Below are 24,103 nucleotides of genomic sequence, written 5' to 3'. Positions count from 1 at the left end.
CGAGAGAGTGGCATGGACATATATACACTACCAAACATAAAATAGATAGCTAGTGGGAAGCAGCCACATAGCACAGGGAGATCAGCTCGGTGCTTTGTGACCAACTAGAGGGGTAGAATAGGGAGAGTGGGAGCGAGGGAGACGCAAGAGGGAAGAGATATGGGAACATATGTATACGTATAACTGATTCACTTTGTTATAAAGCAGAAACTAACACACCATTGTAAAGCAATTATACTCCAATAAAGAGGTAAAAAAAAAAAAGAAAGAAAACTGACTGTAGATGCGAAGTGGCTGGTAACCAGTGTCTGCTCACACAGTGACCCTGGGGGAGGGGCACCCCCAGAGTCCCTCCAGCACCCCTCTCAAGTTTGCTATTCCTTAGCACAGGCCACTAGACCTCAATTCCACACCTATTTCTGATTACAATTAAACTATCCACCAGGCTGGCAAACATAGAACAACACCTTCCAAACTTGATCAAAGATTTGACCACTACCTCGTACACTTGGTGTCTAGAACATACCTGGCAATAGGGGAGGCATACAAATATCATCCTGCCCAGAAGAAGAAACCCGAAGATGAGGCTTCCTGATACAGACCTCAATTTTGCATTGACCTTTGCTCACTGCACATCATGTAAATACTTGATGTAAAGACTTGACTGTCTCCTCGCTCGTTGGTATCATGCTCTTATCCTCTCTGTCCTACACGTGTCCTAGAGTGACAGCTATTAGAAGCAGGATCCCAGTGCTGACCAGAACCTTCCAAAGAGGCTTTTTGACAAAAGTGAAAGCAATGTGGACGCAGGAAGCTTACCTTCTCACACTAAAACACGAGATAAGCTCTTTAAGGCCTCCTCATCAATGATATATTGATGAGATATGTCTTACAACATTAGAGGCGAGTCTAAAAGAGTATTTTTTCCTGCTAGAAAGCTTGCTGGGCAATCATTGCCAGAGTGCTCTCAAGCCAAAAGAAAGGAACAGGCGAAGTCAGTTTAAAAGTAGCTTATTCTTTATACTACACAAAACCCCCTATATACATGGCTGCTAGCAAATATATCCTGGGTTTCACTCGGTTATATTTTTCAAACTTTCTTCAAATTTTCAATGTTACTCATCTTTAAAGGTGATTATGACAAAGCTTGACTCCATCAATGCACATATATTCACCCCGCCTTGATGGTAAAGCAGAAATTATCACCGGTCCCTACTCCTAATTCAGAACTTCCCTCTCCAGGGGAGCCAGGGGTTTCCATGCATCTGTTGAACCCCGAGAAATCTGCATTCTACTCAAAAGAACAACAACATGGTATTATGCTTTTGTGAATATAAATAAAACGTTATGTAATGATAAACCAACAGTAGTAAGAAGTCCTGCAACACGAAGTCAAGCAACAGCAGCTGCAGCCTGGAACGGGGAGTGAGGAGCCAGACCCAGAAATCAGAAACAGCTTTTGTGCTGAATCAAGGCCTGAGAAACCCGCTTCGGTCTCCATGGCTTGGCCAGCAGGAGGCCTGCCCCTCTGAATAACAACAAACACAAACCCAAAGAGGGATGGTGGTATGAAGCATGTTTTGATCCATTTTCCTTTCCAGCCTGGCCAGCTGCACTGGGTGACATCCTCGCAGGACCAGCTTCTTAGCAGGTTCTGTCACCATCAGTGACTCTGGCCACTGCCTCAGAGCACACCCTCCTGCGCATGGGCAGGTCCTTAGCCGAGATATTTCCAAAGACCTGGAAAGATCAGGCCAAGCTCTGGTGTCCATGTACCAAGGCCAGCAGGACAGGGTGATGTCCCCGGGAGAGGGGCATCCAAAGTTACAGAGACCAGGAGGTCATAGCAATGGGCTTAAGATAACAATAATGTTAAGCTTCTCTTCTGACAGTTATGTTGTTGGGGGAGGGTGGTAGGAGCTTCTTTAGGTCAAATGAAGCAGATAAGATCAATTTGGCCTGGCAAAGGTTGGAGAAGAGAAGAAAGATACTCCCCCCAACAGAGCTTACGCTATGGCCAATACAATGCAATTGCAAAGGGTATTACTTGTTTTCACTTGACTTATTTTTTTTAATCTTTTTTTTTTTTTTTTTTTTTGCAGAACGCGGGCCTCTCATTGTCGTGGTCTCTCCCGTTGCGGAGCACAGGCTCCGGACGCGCAGGCTCAGCGGCCACGGCTCACGGGCCCAGCCGCTCCGCGGCATGTGGGATCTTCCCGGACCCGGGCACGATCCCGTGTCCCCTGCATCGGCAGGCGGACTCTCAACCACTGCGCCACCAGGGAAGCCCTATTTTTTTTAAATCTTTAAAGGCAATTATAAAAACAGATTGATTACAGATGAATTTAGTGTCATCAGTTTTAGCCAAAAAACAAACAAAAAAAACTGATCATGTAACAGCAGCAAATAACAACTATGCCTAGACCCTTTGATAACATCACATTTCAAAGCCATTTATCTTTCCCTTGTTGAACTACTGAATTAGCAGATCCTTCGTAATCAACTCTTTTAGTAATGTTTTTAAAGCGTTGGGTTAATGTGCTCACAGGCAAGAAACTGACATGCTTCATGGGCAAGTCTCAAAATCCAGCTGGCCTGCACGGTAACAACTGCAAGAGTGACAAGAGCAATAACTTAGGCTGCCTTTCCTCAGGGGAAAGACGCGATGCAGACTGCCCTGGATGACACAGATGCACGTGTACCTGGGGCAGGGTGTAAGGACAGATGAGGAATTACAGACGCAGACCCAAAAAAGAAAAGGCAAGAAATGTTCACATCAATAGTAGAACTGAGAGTTCTGACACAGCAAGTTTCCTTCCTCTTTCACCCAAGGGTTCCCTTGGTCATTGGAACCGTGTGGACAATACATTGGTCTTTGGGCCTCTGAGTGATTCTCTTCCTATCAAAGAAAATTGAGCTTATAATCTAACGGTAATAACTGTTAGCAGTACTTACTGAAATAAGTAAATATGCACTAGTTGGGCCTGTCCCCTTCTGCTGACAAAGGTCAGGATGTATTGATAATTGGAAGAGGAAAAGCAAGAGAAGGGAAAGGAAGCAGGGCGGCAAGGATAGGCTGTTCCAAATCAGTGTTGGGCCACAGCCAATCCTTAGCCAAAAAGCAGAAAATCCTCCTTAAAGATTAAATCGTCACATAAACTCTATTTCTCCAGCTCTATTCCTTTCCTCTCCCCTCTCTTCCTTTCTTCTCTCTTTCCTTTTTTTTTTTTTTTTTTTTGCGGTACACGCGCCTCTCACTGTTGTGGCCTCTCCCGTTGCGGAGCACAGGCTCCGGACGCGCAGGCTCAGCGGCCATGGCTCGTGGGCCCAGCCGCTCTGCGGTATGTGGGATCTTCCCAGACCGGGGCACAAACCTGTGTCCCCTGCATCAGCAGGCGGACTCTCAACCACTGCGCCACAAGGGAAGCCCCCTCTCTTTCCTTTGAAATCACCCAGCAGACTAGATATGGCTTAAAAGCAATCCAAAAACTAAAATTTTTAAATATAAATTATGTTAGAAATTCAGAGGCAAAGATAGTATATATTAGAATAGAAAATTGAGCCAAAGGGAATTGAGAAAACATAACCGCGGGCTGAGGATCTCACAGTTATGCAAATCAAGTTCCAGATAAACAAACAAATGAAAACTGACCCCAGAAGAAACAGAGATATTTCAAAGAACTGAAGAGAACCTTTTGAAACAGTGATTGGCAGTCTCAGAGATATTTAATGTAAGGTCCACTTTTTTAAAAAGCCTAATATAAAAAGGAACAATTAGAAAGCATGATAGACTTCACAAAAACAACAAATGTGATTGTCAAAATAAAATATGAAGAGACCAAAGAGTAAATTAAGTGGGGCAAAGACCAAGTTGGGGATCTAGATAGTCAAGTGCAGATACTATCCCAGCACATAGAGCAAAAATTAAAAGAGATAGACATGAGAGAAAAGATCACGAGTGGGAGGATACATCTAAGGAGTCCCTTTTCCATTTAAGGGAAAGACTATATAAGTAATAAATAATCAAAAGAAAAGACAAAATAAATGTCACCAAGCTGGGCAAAATCACAAGTCTTAAGAATGGAAGGGGGGCTTCCCTGGTGGCGCAGTGGTTGAGAGTCCACCTGCCGATGCAGGGGACACGGGTTTGTGCCCCGGTCCGGGAGGATCCCACATGCCACGGAGCGGCTGGGCCCGTGAGCCATGGCCGCTGAGCCTGCGCGTCCGGAGCCTGTGCTCTGCAATGGGAGAGGCCACAACAGTGAGAGGCCCAAGTACTGCAAAAAAAAAAAAAAAAAAAAAAGGAAGGGTCCTACAAATGAGAGACAAGATAAAATTTTTAAAAGATCCACACCTAGATAAACACTGTAAAGTTTCAAAATTCTTTAGATAAAGAGAAAATTCTGGTGGGTTCCAAAGAAAATAAATGAGAATCAGACTGACTTCAGACTTCTTATCACCACATTAAATGCTAGAAGAAGCAATGCCTTCCATTTTCTAAGGGAACTTTATTTGACTCTAAAAAGGCTGTGCCCTACCAAATTACCAATTAAGGGTCAATAAAGGTATTTTTAAACATGCGAGAACTAAGAAATCTTACTATCCAAGAATCCAGTAGGGATACATTATCCAAAACAATATAACAGCAACACCAAAAACTGATTTTAAAAGAAAGAAAATGACAAGAGAATAAAAAAACAGTATCATCTTAATATGACCCAGGAAGAGTAAAAGAAGCTGAAAATAATTAAAAGAGGATCCACTGGACCTTGACACTTAAGACCGTCTGTTCTGAGCCACAAGATTTTCAGTGACACAGGATTACCTTTCCTTCAAAATGGGGTGAATCACACGGCTTAGTTTTTGCTGTTTGGCGGGGCGGGGGGTGGGGGGGGGCGCTTAAATTTTTAGAAGTCTTTAGAAGCAGTAACAGAAGAGCTTAATTTTATTAAAGGAAAAAATGTAAATGACATAAACCTTGACAATTTAAAAATGATAAAAATCAAAAGTTGAAGCAGGAAAGGGAAGTGAGAGGTAGTAAAATGCTCTTGATTCCTCATGGGGGATGCAACATGCATTAGCAAATGATAAAGCAGGAAAGAAAGTTCAAGTGTGACTATGTTAGGTAATGAAATAGTGAGTTTTCTTTATCAAAATGGCCAAATGAGGACATGCATCTCTACCCTCCCAAATGCAAGAAAACATAAAGGAAACTGAAAAGGTATAAGCCCGTAATATCAAAGAGAACTAACTGGAAAAGAACCATCAGAATATGAGTTTCTGAAAAAATGGATGAAGTATTGATAAATTAAAATAGGATGAAAGGAACCTCAGTCAATTATTCCTGGGGAGGAAGTTGCCATAGAGGAAGGAGCAGGGTATCACAGGTATGAACAGGTGGAACAGAGGGCAGGGGTGAGGAAAATGGTGAAAACGTGAAGACTAACTGAAGGTCTTAATCTGAGAGAGTTACCCACCCCGCCCCATTCCAGTCCCTACTCCTATATCCAGACTGACAGACAGCTAGCTACTCATTATCTCTAGGCCTTCCCCCACCCCAAAATTGTAGGGATCTTTGTTAAAGAAATTAAGTGAACTCTCAGAGAAGAACTAGGGAAGCTAACACGAAGTCTCCCTCATTCTGATATTTAAGGGACATGTAGGGTAAAAGGCAGCTCCCCACCCTTTCTATCTAAAGTTGACAAGCACTTCAATCGACAGAACTACCAAACAGCCTTCCCACACAGCCCCCTCTAGCTTCAAACTTAAATTTGAATGGATAGAATAGATGTGCGATTGAAGTACAAAATACGTTCAGAAAAATAAACAGATCATTAGCGTACAGCTCAGTGTAATATCACAAAGGGAATACACCCATTAACTACCAACAAAACCACCTAGATTTTAAAAAAATATATATACTACCCGAACCTCAGAAGCCCCCTTCATGCCCCCTTCTAGTCACAACTCCCTCTTCTCCACAGAGGAATCTGACTCCCAGATTTGTTTTGTCTAAGTTTGAATTTTACATAAATGGAAGCATGCAATATCTATGTTTCTGGCTTCTTTCACCCCACATTGCGTTCATGAGATTCATCCATGAGTCTACGAATAAGATGCACATGGTCCTGCCCTCATGGAGCTCACACTTAAGTGTGTGGAAACACTCAACAAGCAAATAAGAAAAACAACAACAAAACTATCAGATACACAATAGAGAGTTTTGTACTAGAGAGGGACTAGTTGGTTCCTTTAGACTGAATGAGCGGAAAAGTCCCTCTGAGATAGTAACATTTAAGCTGAGACAAGAAAGCACCAATCATGATAAGGATAGATCCGTAGATAAGGAGTAGTGTAGAATAGACAGAAAGCTCCCCTCCCCCCTCCGTAAGAAAAAGGCAGTCAAAACAATAAAAATTGGGCAAGAGAATGGAATAGTCATTGCACAAAAGAACATATCCGATAAATATATCTAATATCTAAATAGTCAATAAATATACAAAATGTGCCCAACTTTATTAGTAGTCAGTACAGTTAGCAACGTTAGCCACCAGAAAGACTGAAAAACCCCCCACACTGATTTTACCAAGAGTTAGGAAAGATGTGAGAACAACTAGGACTCTCCTATGTTGATGCAGGAGTGTCACTTGGTACAACTGATACCAACCAGGATCCTTGGTCTTCCCCAAGCAACAGAAATTGACTAGGGGCCAGACAAGAAATTCAGGCAAAGCTCTACTGGGGCCCCTGCTGCAGCAGGGGGGACTGAGAACAGGTAACAGGTTCCCTTGCTTGCTCCCTGAGGGTGGGTTTGGAGCGGGGGGCAGTCGAGCTGGTTCCTTCTATGGGGTGAGGGTAGGGTTTGTCCAGAGGTGGCTTAGGTGTTTTGCCCACCCTTTAGGTGATGTTGAGTGCAGGGGGCATGCGCAGTACCCTGCTTTTTCTCTCAAAACCCTGTTTTTGCTCTGGGCTCTTCAGAAGTGGTAGTTGGGGTTTTTTTTGGTCTTTTTGTATCTTTTGTCCATAATTTGCCCCAACTGTGCAGGCACACAGTTATTTTTAGTCCCTTATAGTTTCTCTGTAATTTGTAGCTTGAGGAGACATCTGTCCAGGTGCAAGCACGGCAGGAAAGGGTCCCAGGTCCCAGCCTATCTCACAACCATTTAGAAGACTGTCTGCCATTATCTTCTAAAGTTGAGTTTAAGCTACTCTCTGACCAGAAATCTCATTTCTATTTACGTCCAAAAGAAATTTGTCATGTGTGCACATATGACATTAAAAGAAAAAAACACATTTTTTTTCTTTTTAATGTTTATAGTAGTTCTGCTTGTAAAAGACAAAAACTGGAAACAACCAGATGCCCAGAAACAGAAGATTAATAAACTGTGGTATATTCACACAATGGCATACTGGACTACGGTAAGAATGAATGAACTACTGCTACACAAAACTTGAGGGAAAAGCCTGCCTCCGAAATCCCCTTCTTGTTCTCCCTGAACCTGGGCATTCAACCTCCTGTCCTTAACTGGACTGGGAGCCTCTGCCTCCTGCTCTGTGCTTCCTGGCTCTGGGTCAAGGGGAAGCCACACAGACATCCCTTGCTTCCCTCGCATGCTCGCTGGCAGCTGGTCCCTTGCTTCCCTCGCATGCTCGCTGGCAGCTGGTAAGGTCTTCATACTCTGATTCCTCAGTTTTCTGGTGACACTGACCTGAAGTAGTTGGGGGGACAATCCATGCCAGGACAACCTGTGTTCTTCACCACTGTGTGCCCAGCTACTAACAATGCCTGACACAGAGAAGGGGCTCAATAAATATCTGTTGAACAAAAGGATGAACGTTCAATCGCTGATGTCCCTGTGACGTCCCATTTGGGATCTACTGAGATCTAACTGCTTGAAGCAGCGCACTGTCTCACACACCATCAAAATTTGTGTTTTACTCTCAAACACAAAATTTGTGTTTTCAAATTTAGATACAGGATGAGCAGTTTGTTGCTCCCGGGCAAAGATGAATTAAATTTGCTTTCACTTTGTTTGCCATTACAGATGGAAACTTCCGCGACTCTGTTTAGGAAGGTGCTCTCAGACCCTTAAACTCAGAAAGTTTAACCAAGGATCTGAAGAAATCTTTACTCCCACAGGACTTTCTTATATCCTAAATGTTATCCTTTCCTTTTTGTGTAAGGCAGCCTGAGAGTTGTACTGAGAATCAAAATAATTCAAAGAAAGAAATGCAACAGGAAATCCAATTATAAAGTAAATTTAAATGAAGGTGAACTAATTAGTAAATAAATGGCATGGCTTGCTGACCCTTTGGTTAGATGGTAATTTGCCCATAGATAGAGTTCTAACAATGATATCTAGCAGCTAGTGTATACTAAAAATGTATTATGTGCCAGTCAGTGGGTTAACGCTTACCTAGACAAAGGCAGGATTGATTTTATCAGGGTGCTAGCTCAAGCCTGGAAGAATGCAGTTCTTATGTGTAATAGATAATTCGATAGTTGGTGCTCTGGTGTGAACTAAAGTCAGAATGACGGGTTTCCCCTTGTCCTTGCTAAAATTACTTTGCCATAAAATTGGCTGTTGGAAAGTCCTGAAATTCTGAGAAATCACAGGAGATGCAAAGATGAATGTAAGATTCGATGCCTGCCTTCGAATTGCACGCCATCTTGAGTGAGAAAGACAAATAGATAAATTCAATCCAGAATGCTAAGGACTATGAAAGGCATGAGTGCAAAGGTATTGTGGGAGCCTGGACTTTACCAAGGAAGTGATATCTAAACCGAGTCCCTGAAAGAGGAATAGGAATCTGGAAGGAAGACTCCTCCCAGGCAGAGGGGCCAGCACATGCCAAGGACTAGCTGTGGGAAAGGGCATCCTGCATGAAGGGAACTGAAAGCAATTCAATATTGGCTAGAGCACCGAGCGTGTGCGGGCACAGCAAGACTTGCTACTGAGAATTAAACAGAGTCCAGACTGTGAAAACTTTGTAAGCCAAGCTGAGCAGTTTGGAATTCATCCTGTGGACCATGGGGAGTCACCGAAGAATTGAAAGCCAGCGAGTAATTGATCAGATCTGTGTTTAGAACAATCACTTTCTAGGGGTGAGGCTGGGTGTAGGGATGGGTAGTGATTTCAAGGAGACCGTGGTGATGACATCATAAGCCATATTAGAAGCAACGGGAATGCAGAAAGTAAAAAGAAGAAAGTCAAGGGGAGAGGGAAATAAGAAATTAAAGACGACTCCCAGGTTTCCAGATGACTGTTCCAGAAGAGACTATTACACTTTGCGATATGTGATCAAGGATGCTTCCAAGTCAGGAAAGACACATTCATTTGTTTTTCAAAACTTCAAATTCATTCATTACAATTAGAGTGATGCTACTACCATCAGGGGGCTTGACCACAGCTAAGAGGAAGCTCAACGCTACAGTTTTTTGCAGTGGGGGAATTTACAGTTTTCCTAGTTCATTTCGTCTAAAGAGAAAGAGGACTTGAAAGACGGTTAACCAGAGGCACCAACTGATTACAGTCTAGGGAGAGACCAGTTAGATGTTGGTCAATCTGCAGAACAGAATCTCCTGGCAAGAAGGCAAAGGGAGAACTGAAGAGGACGATTAGTGTGAATGGGATGTCACCAAGTGGGCACTACAGGTGGGAGTGAGTTCAGGGTAGAAGCCGAGAGTCAGATCTGATAGGACGGATTGATTTGCTGAGAAGTGATTGGCCAGAGGTGAGACAACGACCCTGTATTTTAGTAAATTGGTTCAGAAATATCTCTGTGTAACCCAAACTGTTTCCTGTTTGCTGTTAGCAAATTAAAACACTTGGAGATGCTCTCAAGCAGCTGGCATGGCAGACTCCCTGAGTTCTAGAGAAGGCGGCAGCTCTTGCACTAAGTGGTTGTTTTGCAGACTGAGCTATGACTAGGACTAGAAATCCTCAACTAATCCCGAACCAGCAACCACTGCAATAGGCTCATAAAGGAGGTGTACCAAAGAAAAGCACCAACAAACAAACACCATTGTTCATAAGCCTTCTGCCTTGACACTTACGGTTTTCTTCTGGTAAAGTGGGCCGGACCAAGTGAAGCCAGAAACCTCCTTTTGCCTAGAAGCGGTGCCCTGAGGTCTGGACAAGTTCTCCAGTTTGGGCTTTAAAAATCCCCACAAGTCTGAAGAAGCATTCTTAGAGGTCTTCAAGTTCTCAACAAGAAGTTTTTGATTTTGAGTTTCCCGTTCAATAATGATTATAAAAATTAATATAAACATATTTGGGATTAACTTCGTGACCCCCTTAAAATCCAGTACTGCCCAGTAGTGCCAGTGTTGTCTTTGTTTCCAGTGTCCAGTCACATTGGTAGCAAGTAGTACTTTGTTGTCATGAGCTAATGAGAGGGGGGAAAAAAGAGAAAACACATGCAGTAGAAGTGATTCTCCAGGTGGAGCACTCCTGAGCACTCCAGTAATGCTGGAGTACTTAGGTAATACAGTACAGTAAGTCGCTAGGTAGATAATACTTCAAACACTAAGGTAATACTAATAGCCATCAGGAAGAAAGAGCTGCATCCTGCTTTCATAAATGACAAGACAAATCTATCTTGGTCAGAAATGCCCCAGGGGAGAACTCAGAAGACACAGGCAAGGCAAGAAGGAGAAAATGTGAAGACCACAGGGGTGGCTGATGGGCCCTGGCTAACAGCATCAGAAGCTAAAGTACACAGGGGGAGAGGAAGCCAGAGTTCTGGATGGAACAGAGGACGAGAAAAGAAGGTGCTTGGGAGGCCTTAATACAGAGCAAGAACTCTGTCCTAAAGAAAGTCCTTCGGGAAGGTAGGATTTAACTTGATTTTTTTTTCCTCTGAGCTCCTGCATTCTTAGGGGTTCTGCTGCTTGCAATCCATAATGCCTAGATTTGAGTTGTTTTTCTTACAATACATTTGTAAGGCTGAGGTAACCTTTATTATTAGGCTAGAAGACTTGCGGGATTTGTCAGGTTCTGCTTGTGTAACGAGGAAAAGCAGCCACCTTAACTGCATCCCCAGGCCAAGAGTAAATTTGTTCATTTACTCACCATATGTTTACTGGCCATCTATTCCATGCTAGCCACTAGGATATAGTCGAGAACAAAACTGGCTCAGTCCCTGCTCCCACGCAGCTCTCTGCAGTCTAGTACTCGAATGATCAACCCCACTGGACCACACGCTTAAAGGTGCAAAATCTCCTCCCCATCCTGACACCGCATGTATGTTTTAAGTAAAATAATGAAATAGATGCCAATGTACTGGCAAGGTCTGCTCTCTGGCAGGTTCCTCCGCATTCATCCGGCTCCTGTTCCAGCAGCGGCAGCAGCACCTGGGAGCTTTTAAAAAGGCAGAATCCAGGTCCCATCTCAGACCCTCCCCATCCGAACCTGCATTCTGATTCCCAGGTGATCCACGTTGACATCAACATTTGAGAAGCACGGTTCTCTAAGACAGTTCTGAGAGAAACGGCTGGCTTTTATCCATGAAGATAAATCTGCAAATATTTTATATGTATTTTTTCAAAAACAAATAATTTAGATTTGATCATAGTTTCTCTGGATGAGCCCTATTTCAATGGGTCTCCGGCTGGCCAAAAAAAGCGTGTCTGGTAATAATCTAAAAATAAATTCCCAAGTTCCCTTTAGAACTTCTGCATTTCTCATACTTGCTTTTTTACTTTTACTTCCAAACAGCCTATTGAAGGGAAAAAAGTTTCGATTGCTGTGACTTTTCTTGAAAACTTTATGAAACCTTTAACCTTGGAATTCACGTATTTAGAATATTAAGATTGTCTAAAATAATAATCATAAATCTGATTTGCCAATAAAATCTCACATTTGAATCCTTAAAAATTAAGAATGTAACTATCACAAAAGTCTTCTATCAATTATATTAAAGGTATATATTCCTTTGTATCAACTGTAAAGATAATCAAGGGAATTCATCAGAACTTTATATAGATATATTTTTAGATATATATTTTTGTTGGGGGGATTGGGTGAGAAAGAGAGAAACTTTGTTCACCAAACAATGTTAAATAAAACTACTTTACGACTCTCCCTGCACAATCAAACAGCAAGGAAAGTTAGAATTGTTTGGAAAACACTTTATCGGTTCTATGCCCTTCACTACCTTAATATCCCACTCTTCTGCCTCAGGGCTTTCCCCCTACTTGTCCAATCACCTAAAAGCCTTTCCCTTCTCACTCACTGGTTGTCTAAACCTCTGATTCCCCAAGGTGTTCTTTACTTCTTTCTTTTCTTTCTTTCCCGGACTTCTACCACTAGCGCTCTTATACAACCGGCACCACACTACGATCCCACACTTTAATACATTCAACCTTGTCATTTTTGCTGCTAAAATGTTAGGCTCTTAAAGACATTAAATTAAATTTTATATATATTTTTTATATTTATAAATTAAATATATTAGATTATAGATACAAGAAAATTCTGGGCACATAATAGATGCCCAATAAAAATCCATTTGTTGATTGGTCAACTAGGTAAAAACTCCACTTGCACTGAATGAACAAGGATGTGAAAAAGTCTTCACGTCACTTAATTTAAATGAAGCTGAAAATTATTAGAATTAATAAGATTCACAATGAACACCTGGCCTAAGGTTAAGAAATTTAGGGGTTTCACAGTATTCGGTTTAACTCTTTTTTTGTTCAGTTTCCCCTTCAAATTAGCTAAAGAACTAAAACAATTCAGGAAGGTTGTTTTCAAAGTGTTTCTGTGCCCACAAATCTTATCAGTATTAGTAACAACCTTATGAGCACGATCAAATGGGAGCTATAAATAAAAGGAACACAGGGCTTCCCTGGTGGCGCAGAGGTTGAGAGTCTGCCTGCCGATGCAGGGGACACGGGTTCGTGCCCCGGTCCGGGAAGATCCCACATGCCGCGGAGCGGCTGGGCCCGTGAGTCATGGCCGCTGAGCCTGCGCGTCTGGAGCCTGTGCACCGCAATGGGAGAGGCCACAACAGTGAGGGGCCCGCGTACCGCAAAAAAAAAAAAAGGAACACAGTCTAATAAGAATTCACAGGCACATGCTAACCTCTAAGAAGATACAGCGCAACTTGAAACTCTGTCTACACATGACTCCATAGTTGACCCCCAAAAGCCCAAAATTAATTTTAAAGTTTCCCATCCTCTGTTGTCTTTTTGATAGATTATATACCTTATGCTAAATCTTCAAAGTCCATTAAAAGTCCCATCTCTTCCAGCAAGCTCTCTTCTGCTCCTAAAGATAACAACCACCCCTCTCTTCTACAAACCACAATTAAATTAAGATTTAAACTACCTTAAAGAGTATTTGTTCTCATAAATGCTTTCTGTTTAGGACTTACATTTTTAAAACTTTGATATATCTATACAGAGCTAGGCACATAGGCACACAGGAAAAATCTGTTAATCCAATAGAATAATTCTAGATATAGTGACTAAAGAAAAGTGATTATTGGCTCATACGTAGTATGATAGGAAGTTTTGGAAGTGAATTAAAGTCCTGAACAATAAAGGTGAAGATTGGGGAATGTTGGATAAAAATGACAAGTGATTTGGTATCTCACAAATGTTTGGGGCCATACATTTTTCTGAAAGTAGTCGGGCATGAACTGAAGTTGCATATATGAACACCCCATCTTCTATGTTGAAGCATCGGCTCTAAGGAGAAGGCAAATGATCTCTCCTTGCAGAATAGATTGAGGGAGTCTAATAAGTTCAGCTCAGAGTTACACCTCTCCTAAATCAGATGCCAAATCCTTTCACATCAGCCAGTCCTCATAAGCCATAAAACAGCCATCAGTCTGTCAAATATGATGGAAGAATTTTTAAAGTTCCTGGAATAACTGTCATTCTGGGTATATATGTTTTCTTGTCCTATGGGAAAACAACACAGGAACCAATTCTATTCGAAAACCATCACATTCCAAATTTCATCACAGTCAACTCACTCTTAGCCACAGACATGTCCCATATACCTCACCCCACCTCCACTCCCCAGTTCCCAGTGATAAAAAAAAAAAAAAGAACTTCACCCAAGTCCTACTGACGTCAATGGTGTGCTTGCGTGCAAAGTCAGTCTTGTGGATGGATTGAAGACAGCGGTGTTGTAACTTTTCTTAAGGCCTCAGTTATTCAAAGAAACCTCACTTCTAAGGGGAAGTGTCAGAAAGCCCAGAACTCTATTTCAAGGAAAAGGCAGCAAGTAAATCTTAAAATAACTGAACGTGTTTCAAAGCATGTTCTTAAACTGAAAGTTGATGTTCATGTCTTGGCAATGTCCTAAACCTCACGGTAATAAAAAATGGTAATCATACCTCCTTAGGAGGGAAATAAAAGGTAAAGAAAAAAAAAAAGCATAGATAAGAATAGAATCACAAGGATCCACAATTTTTTATATTGGGGATGTCTTTCCTTCGTTTCTTCAACATTTTGCTTATGCAAACTATCATCTATGAATCTAGGTTCTCACAGAGCTTTCTGAATGATCAGGAGATTAGTGCTGGACATTCAGACACCTACAAAGACCCACTTGCTCAAAATAATAAATTAGCGTTTACTAAGAAATAAAAATGCCACGTTGGACTCTGTGCTACATGATGGGAGATGGTGAGTATCTAAAAACACCAAATTAAAGAGGGATATTCTTGCTCTCAAACATTCACAATCCACTAAGAGAACAGGTATAGATATATATATATATATTTTAACATCTTTATTGGAGTATAATTGCTTTACCATGGTGTGTTAGTTTCTGCTGTATCACAAAGTGAATCAGCTATACATATACATATATCCCCATATCTCCTCCCTCTTGCATCTCCCTCCCTCCCACCCTCCCTATCCCACCCCTCTACGTGGTCACAAAGCTCCGAGCTGATCTCCCTGCGCTATGCGGCTGCTTCTCACTAGCTATCTATTTTATGTGGTATATATGTCCATGCCACTCTCTCACTTCGTCCCAGCTTACCCTTGCCCCTCCCCGTCTCCTCAAGTCCATTCTCTACATCTGTGTCTTTATTCCTGTCCCACCCCTAGGTTCATGAGAACTTTTTTTTTTTTTTTTTTAGATTCCATACGTATGTGTTAACATACGGTATTTGTTTTTCTCTTTCTGACTCACTTTGCTCTGTATGACAGACTCTAGGTCCATCCACCTCACTACAAATAACTCAACTTCATTTCTTTTTATGGCTGAGAAATATCCCATTGTATATCTGTGCCACATCTTCTTTATCCATTCATCTGTTGATGGACACTTAGGTTGCTTCCATACCCTGGCTATTGTAAATAGAGCTGCAATGAACATTTCGGTACATGACTCTTTTTGAATTATGGTTTTCTCAGGGTATATGCCCAGTAGTGGGATTGCTGGGTTGTATGGTAGTGCTATTTGTAGTTTCTTAAGGAACCTCCATACTGTTCTCCATAGTGGCTGTATCAATTTACATTCCCACCGACAGTGCAAGAGGGTTCCGTTTTCTCCACACCCTCTCCAGCATTTATTGTTTGTAGATTTTTTGATGATGGCCTTTCTGACTGGTGTGAGGTGATACCTCATTGTAGTTTTGATTTGCATTTCTCTAATGATTAGCGATGTTGAGCATCCTTTCATGTGTTTGTTGGCAATCTGTATATCTTCTTTGGAGAAATGTCTATTTAGGTCTTCTGCCCATTTTTGGACTGGGTTGTTTGTTTTTTTGATATTGAGTTGCATGAGCTGCTTGTAAATTTTGGAGATTAATCCTTTGTCAGTTGCTTCATTTGCAAATATTTTCTCCCATTCTGAGGGTTGTCTTTTCGTCTTGTTTATGGTTTCCTTTGCTGTGCAAAAGCTTTTACGTTTCCTTAGGTCCCATTTGTTTATTTTTGTTTTTATTTCCATTTCTCTAGGAGGTGGGTCAAAAAGGATCTTGCTGCGATTTATGTCATAGAGTGTTCTGCCTATGTCTTCCTCTAAGAGTTTGATAGCGTCTGGCCTTACATTTAGGTCTTTAATCCATTTTGAGTTTATTTTTGTGTATGGTGTTAGGGAGTGTTCTAATTTCAGTCTTTTACATGTAGCTGTCCAGTTTTCCCAGCACCACTTATTGAAGAGGCTGTCTTTTCTCCACTGTATATTCTTGCCTCCTTTATCAAAGATAAGGTGACCGTATGTGCGTGGGTTTATCTCTGGGCTTTCTATCCTAGGAACAGGTATATATTTGCCTTCTTGTTAATTCAAAAAACATTTGCTACGAACCAGATATGTTGTATGAAATAGTTGAATAAAGCTTTAAACATCAGATGACCAATAAAAAGTAATGAAAGTGACAGCCAATCCCAAGTGCATTCTAAGAAACGTGAGCAGAGGTTAGTGGGTATCTGGGATCAGGAGTGGGCTCCTCGGGAAAACGGTTTATTTGGCCCACCCTTAAGACTATTTGTTTCTTGCACTCTACCCCATTAGAGACAACAGGCTGGGAAAACATCTCTGTGACTTGGAACTGTTTTCATTTACAAAACTCTGTCAACCCGAAGTTCAAAATAAGAGTGGACTTCTTTTCCAATTTCTACGTGAAAAAGGAATCCTTTCATTCCAGGAAAGACAGTATTGCCCAAATGAATCACAAAATTGTTGCTTTGACACACTTCCAGATTTGTGGTTGTTAAAAGCAACTTTCGAGTAGACGATGCGTCTAATTGTCAAGTAGCTTGCTCCTCGGAGTCTTTTCTGAAGTGTAGGGTATCGATCAGCTGACCAGTTTATTTCAGTTCATCTCAATTCCATAAGCCATGTATAAAGATCTGTTCTCAGGGCTGACGTGCCACATGAAAAATGAAGACAGAGCCTCCACCCCCGTCTCCCCAGTGGACTCACTTCTACATAGAACCTCATTAGCGCCCTCGCGCAGCAGGGACACACCAGCCGATCTGGTTATCCTAGCTTCTCTGGCTTGCTTTCTTCATGCATAAAAAACACCATTATTAGAGGGGGATATTGATCATGGGGGAGGCTATGCACGTGTGGGGACTTATGGGAGATCTCTCCCTTCAGCTAATTTTGCTCTGAACCTAAAACTGCTCTACAAAATAAAATCTGTTTTTAAAATGCCATTAGACGAGCCAAGTGGTTTTATTCATCATTTGAATTTTACTACTTTGGTCTTAAAGGATTAACCCACCTACATAGGTGTTATCTTTTCTCTGAATGCTCAGAGGGTTTATCTAGAACTTTCACCAGACTTTGGCCTTCTCTACCCTTCCTGCTCACTGTTTTCAGGCAAGTGCTGTATTTGTGTGTCCACTCTCCAGCTCCTCCATTAGAACGTAAGCTGCAAGAAGTCAGGGCCTCTGTTTTCTTCACCATGATAGCCCCAGAGCGCGGCACGGTGCCTGGTACCGAGTAAGTACTCAATAGAGTTAACCCAGCAAAGTGAATGGATAAATCGTTGGAGAATGAACCACAGAGCCACCCTTCTAGACTCCGCTCTCCGGGGGCAGGGCGCCTATCAAATGATTCTCTAAAACCTGCAAAATACACACTAGGGATTCGGTAATTGTGTGATGTATCAGTGAATTGAATCACAGCATCTTGCGTCGGTCTAACCGTACACAGACGTCCTTCTGCAGCATCCCAACTGGAGAGTCATTCAGCCTCTCCTGGATGCTGCCAGTGAGGGAGGCTCAGTACTTCCACCACAATGTCTACCTTTATGTTAACATGACAAATGAAAAAGAATTAATTATGTCTTTATCCAAATATGGCGCTGTTCAGATAAATTAAAAGACATGATCCTTGCCTCCCTAAAGGTGCCCTTTTCTAGCAGAGTATCATCACTGAGCCCAAGCTGATGACTCCTCTGGGTGTCCCTCGTATGAGTGGATAACCTAAGGCAGCGTCCTTCACAATGTGTACCTCTGAATCCTCTCTGAGCCTCAGAAAAATACAAATACCAAGACTCCTCTTCTGACCCCCCAAATCAGAGTATCTGGGGGAGGGCTCTGGGTAGACGTATTTAGCTAACTAACCAGGACTGAAAAAACACTAAGATAAGGACATTTTTAGTTTCAGGTTCAAGAAAGAAAGATGTTTGTGGCAGAGGTCCTTAAATCTTGAGTAGGAGAGAAAAGGTTTGAAGACATTTCTCTGCCCTTCTCCCGAGATGGTTTGGGCTCCCATGAGGACAGCAGAGGCAGAGGTGGGAAAGTTGAGAGATTGGGGGCTGGGGACATTGTGACAGACGGAGGGAAGCCAGCATGCTGATGCAGTGCAGACGTTTGGGGGGAGGTCAGCAGCAGCTGCAGTCACCAGGGAGACAGGCAGGGGACTCAGAACAGCCAGAGGCCACAAGGGGACTGTGGTTGACAGATGGACTTGAACACATGGCAGACACCCTGCTGGGGACTTCCAGACTGGTTTGGGGAGGAGAACTCTGCAGGGAGAGTCATTCTTTCATCTAAAACATATTTGCTGAGCACCTACTATTTCCCAGGCACTGTTGGAGGGTCTGGGGTTGCAGGAGAGAGTGGGAATAAATGTAGCATCAAGTGCAGGAAATGTGAGTTCTTAAGGCTCATGGGACTGTCAGGGGCTCTGCCTAGTAAAGTCCTGAGGCATTAGGAATGTAATTTAAATAGCTAATGTCAAATCAGATACACACAGATCCCAAAAAAAGTTACTCTTAGTGAAATAAGTCAGACAGAGAAAGACAAATACTCTATGTTATCACGTATATGTGAAATCTAAAAAATAAAACAAACGAATATAGATAACAAAACAGAAACAGATTCACAGATACAGAGAACAAACTAGAGGTTACCCGTGGGGAGAGGGAAGGGGTCGGGGGCAAGATAGGGGTAAGGGATTAAGAGATACAAACTACTATGTATAAAATAGACAAGCAACAAAGATATACTATACAGCACAGGGAAATTTGGCCTTGTTTTGTAATAACTTAAAATGGAACACAACCTATAAAAATAGTGAATCTCTGTGTTGTACACCCGAAACTAACCTAATATTGTAAATCAACTACACTTCAATTTTTTAAAAATTGATACACATAAAGAGATCAAGAGGTTATTTGCCTTCCTAGCCTCTTACTTGAAGAAAAGGGAAATCACTTTTTGGCCTGCCTATATTTTTGAGAAAGGTACACATGCACAGCAAACCCCGGCACCTTCTCTGGGACACCAGGTATCACTTCTACACGGAGCCGTCCTCTGTTCGTTTCCCGCTCTGCCCCACAGCGCTCAGGAGAATGTCAAGTGGGGTGCGGCCTCCCCTTTGTTCTGGCCACAGCTGTCTCGGCGGGGATGAGCCTCTAACAGCCCAGGGTAACGGTCTTGCCCGTAACTGCTCACGAAAAGCTATGAAAGGCGAAACAGGCCGCCCCATGAACACGACGCTCTTTAATTACAAGGTCAGCCCCCACCCGCCACCCCGTGGAAGGAAGGCCAGCAGACAGGCCAACACGTTCCAATTATGCTAATACATCTGGTAAATATCAACTTTTTTTATTCTGAGATTAAAGAGAGCCTGTATCCTCACAGCACTCCTGAGACGACCGTGCATCTCAGGGCTGTTGCCAGTACTACTGGGGAAACAGGATTTCCTTTGGTTAAAATAGACTTTCACAAAAACAACAGCCTCGAGGTGGTCAAATGTGACTTCCACTGCAGGCTGTCCAAAATTTCAGTCATAGCTCTCAAAAAGCTTTCAAGAAGGACCGAGTTCATATTCTCAGAGGAAACTGATTGGCCTCCCCTGTTTTCTTCCAGCCTTTTCCCCAACCACACAGAGCCTGTGGTCGGTTCCCTTGGTTAAGCCTGGAAGTGGTGGGCCTTGAGGCTGAAGTCTGGTTGCCGTGTGGGTCACCCACCTTCACTCAGTGTCAACTCCTACTGGGCCACACACACACTGATGGAACTAACTCAGCCACTCGGGTCCTGGTCAGCTAGGGATCAGTGGCCTGAATGTGCCAGGTGAATTGTCTGGGTCCCCAGCCACTGGTTCCAAGCTAATCTGAGGAGAGGTGGTAATGAGATTGAAGAAACCCATGCATGTGCCCTTCTGAGAGCAGGCCTTCTGGTGGGTCACCATCGTACGAAAAAAATATGTCCTTGAAATTCCTGATTCTCTATTACGAATAAATGCTGGAACAAATAAACTCCCAAAGGAATAGTTTTTCCATTTGAACTAGTAAAACTCAACTCCTATAAGATGAAAAATCCTACTTAGTGCAAACAACTCCACGTTACAGCAGTAGCTGTCTATGGTCTGCTGAACAGTTGCAGGCAAATCAGTCTTTATAAGGGCATCACAGTTTCAACACCTAGGAGAGTTCAACACACAGAGAAGACAGGCAGCGAATCCTTGGTGGCATGAACATTCACTTCTAATTTCTCCATCACATTCATTTGAATTTTTGTATATCAGTCCCTCAAAGAGAGTGTTCATGCTGTGTATTGGGGGAAATTATGCCTTATGGATCCCTCTACAAAACACAGTCTCTCTGAGATCATGGAAGGAGGTGATGAGAACAAGTGACTCTTCCACTTTAGGGGCTCTTACAGCAAAACTCCAAGATACTTGGGGGCTACTTGAGTGCTCAAAAGGCAGGAAGTGGGCAAGGCGGTCCTGAGAAGAGACAAACCTGTCTACACCCTCCTGCCCGCCCTCCCCCTCCAACCCACCTTGGGCTTTATACAGATTCAAGTGAATATAACGGGAAGCACTGAAGGGCAGGTCAGTCATAAGGGCACTGCACGGGGAGAGTGAGAAATGAAAGGCAGGGTCCGTGCCCCACACGTCCCACATTTGGGTGAGGGAGAGCACGACGGTGCGGGGTGATTTAGGCTCATTGTTGGTACCCGGGAAGCCAGAGCATTCATTGCTTTAGGCACTCAGTAAACACCCTGCCTACCTAGCTATGACGGAACAGGCACTGGGGTGAGTGCTGGGGTTGGAAATGTGAGTTGGACAAAGCCCTCAGCCTCAAGCTGCTGAGAGTCTGGTACAACAAGTACACAAGGAAACACATTCAAAAATAAACAATATAAAAGTTCATCATACATGATGTGAAGAGAATACAGAATACAGAGATGGAATAAAGGAGCAAATGATTACCTTGACCTGGGTGGGAGCAGAGTGGTCAGGGGAGGGGGGTTGTCTAGGCTCTGGTGACATGAGCCAGACCTTGAAAAATAAAAAAGAAACCCATCAAGGAAAAATGAGAAAATAAAATTCTAAGCCGAGGGAACGATCCCTGGAGAGGCACAGGTGTGTACAATAGTATGGCGCGCTCGGGCAACACCGGGGCCTTCAGGATGGCTAACACCGCTGAGGGTAGAGGCAGGAAGCCAGGCCGTGGGGACCCTTGAACCCCAGGCTAAAGGATCTCAACTCCACCCTATACTCTTGGGGAGCCACGGGAAGCTGGGAGGTGGGCAACAGAGTCACTTAATCTGCAATGTGTTTTCCAAAGATCGCTCTGGCTGAAGAGGAGAGCACAGATCAGAAGAAAGCCAGACTGAATGAAATGGAAAGTTATGGCTCAGGTTCAGAGGAAAGCAATGGGAGCTTGCACTAGGGCAGTGGCCATGGAAATGGAGAAAACAAGAGGGGTGGGAGCCAAGTTTATGAGGTTGAATCATGACAGGATTTAAGGAATGAGGAGGAGGAACTACATCTAGAATGATGTTGTTTTTTTTTTTTTTTTTTTTTCGGTACGCGGGCCTCTCACTGTTGTGGCCTCTCCCGTTGCAGAGCACAGGCTCCGGGCGCGCAGGCTCAGCGGCCATGGCTCACGGGCCCAGCCGCTCCGTGCCATGTGGGATCTTCCCGGACCGGGGGCACGAACCCGCGTCCCCTGCATCGGCAGGCGGACTCTCAACCACTGCGCCACCAGGGAAACCCAGGATATATTTTTTAATTAGAGAAGAGTGTAGTGGAAAAGTGTAATAGGAATGAGAGTGCCAAAGGAATACTAAAGATGAAGAGACTGTCTGTCACTCATGGACATGGTAAATTTCAAATTTACTGTATTTGAGTATAAGTACCAAATTCTCATTGTCTAGTAAACTTGGTGAACCTCTTCTAGGTAAAATATAGATATATATTTTTTTTCCCTTTTCCTTAAACTTTATGTGGAAATCACTGCATTAAGAGTGGCAAGTGACCTCATTTCCAAATTTGTTTTTATTTTTCCTAAAAACTGAAAGCGATGCTTCTGAGCAGAAATGGATAAGCATTTTAAGGACTGCCTTCTTCTATGAAATCCAGCCCATATCACACTTTTTTTTTTTACTAGAAATTTCTAATACATTACGAAGACTCCTATTTCTTTAAATAGAAAATAAAAGTCCACTTTCCCATCACTTAGATCAGAAAGACTGCTTCTTGTTTGCTGGGGGGTTTTTACAGTTGCAGCTTAAATTCAGGACGATTTTTACAAGGCAGGGAAGACGTAGATCCCTCCGCAAAAAGAGGAACTTTCACAATTAGTGAAAACCAAGAGTGCTGATACAAGGGGCTGGGGGAAAATGATGTGACCACAGCAGCGCAGTGAAGGGAAGCGTAGCCCCAGCCGCCTTTCCCAGCCCGCACGCTGGTCCCACACACGCCCCCATGCTACGGATGCTCCTCCATGGGCTCTGATCCCCGAAGCAGGTACCACAATAAAGAGTCAAATGCCTATCTTTGCTTCTAATACTGAAACCACCTGTGTTTTTCCCTCCCTGACTCCCTCACATTCTGACTGCCCTCATAGCCTGCACAGAAAAAATGTCTTCGGGCCAGACAGGCAACCTTTCAGCTTCACGGAGCACGTAATTTCTTAATAGCTAATGCCTTCTGTAGGCTTGTTTTCAAAAACTGCAAGTACCCAGTAGAAGCCACGGTGATATATAAAAGGATGTTCTCCTCTTAGAAGGAGAAACTTCAAAGCCATCCTTGACATGCCAGAATTCACTGCTTTTCCAGTAAATATTCTCTATTTTGGCCAGAGAATTCTAGGTTTGGGGATAAATTCGAAGATGAAGAGCCTGTGTTTGGTGTAGCCTTTCTATTTATATTCTAAGCTGGAAACGTCATCCACTGGGTATGCATTACCTCACAAGGCGGCCGCTCAGAGGCAGTGGAGCAAAAGCTCACTTTGACTTCGCTGACCCTGTCCTTGAAAAGCCATCAGCAAGCACGCAGGCAGGCCCAGCGCAGGTGCTGTAGTGATGGATGCAAGAAGCAGGGCTGGAGGGAAGTCTGTGCTCCAAGGAGTGTTCGCCTCACAGGAGAAGGGCAGGCACCCTTGTAGAAAGCAAGGTTAAGGGATTTTCTGCATAACTTTTTAAGATGCAAAAATACTGTAAAATAATTGCTATACTAATTATGAGTACTTTATATGTAGTTGTTATAGAATTTACTTAAGGAATTACACGGGTTTTTGGCTTGTGTGTGTTTTGTGTGTGTGTCTGCTTAATTTGTGTCCTCAATTTTCATTCGTAAGATGTCCTTTCTGCCCCCAGCCTGGGCTCCGATTTCACCATCTTTCACATGCTCGCCACAATCTTCCCCATAAGCTTCACCAACAGCTCGGCTGGACCATTGCTCCTGACACGAAGTACCTTTCATTCTGCAGAGAATCAACCTCAGCAAAGCCATGAACATCTTTTTGGGGTTTTTTGATGAGAGGAGGGGGATAAAACTGTTCACTCTGTGACTTAGAGATCTCACCTGGGGCAGCTCTAACTCTTTACCTCTTCGTGATCATAACAAGCATGTCACGCAAACTCTTCTCTACCATATGCAAAATAAAATCTCAAGATCTCTGACACAAAGGAATTCATGAGCCAACCAGATCCAAGGCAGTAAAGAGGCAGTGTCTAGAGAAACCAAATGTAGACAGAGCCATGATGCTGATTGGAATACCTGAGACTGAACACAGGATGAGAAGTTAGAGACACGGGTATTTGAATCCCACTTTGCCATCGGCTCACACGGCAGCTGCTCATGTCCCCTCTGCCTCAATCCCTCCATGGTGTCATTTAAATCACCTACCTATCTAGGACACACAAAGTTAGCCACTTTTC

This window comes from Phocoena phocoena, chromosome 12 (genome assembly GCF_963924675.1).
Source record: "Phocoena phocoena chromosome 12, mPhoPho1.1, whole genome shotgun sequence".
Lineage (NCBI taxonomy): Eukaryota > Metazoa > Chordata > Mammalia > Artiodactyla > Phocoenidae > Phocoena > Phocoena phocoena.
The sequence above is the reverse complement of the archived record's forward strand: the minus strand, read 5'-3'. Positions refer to the sequence as shown.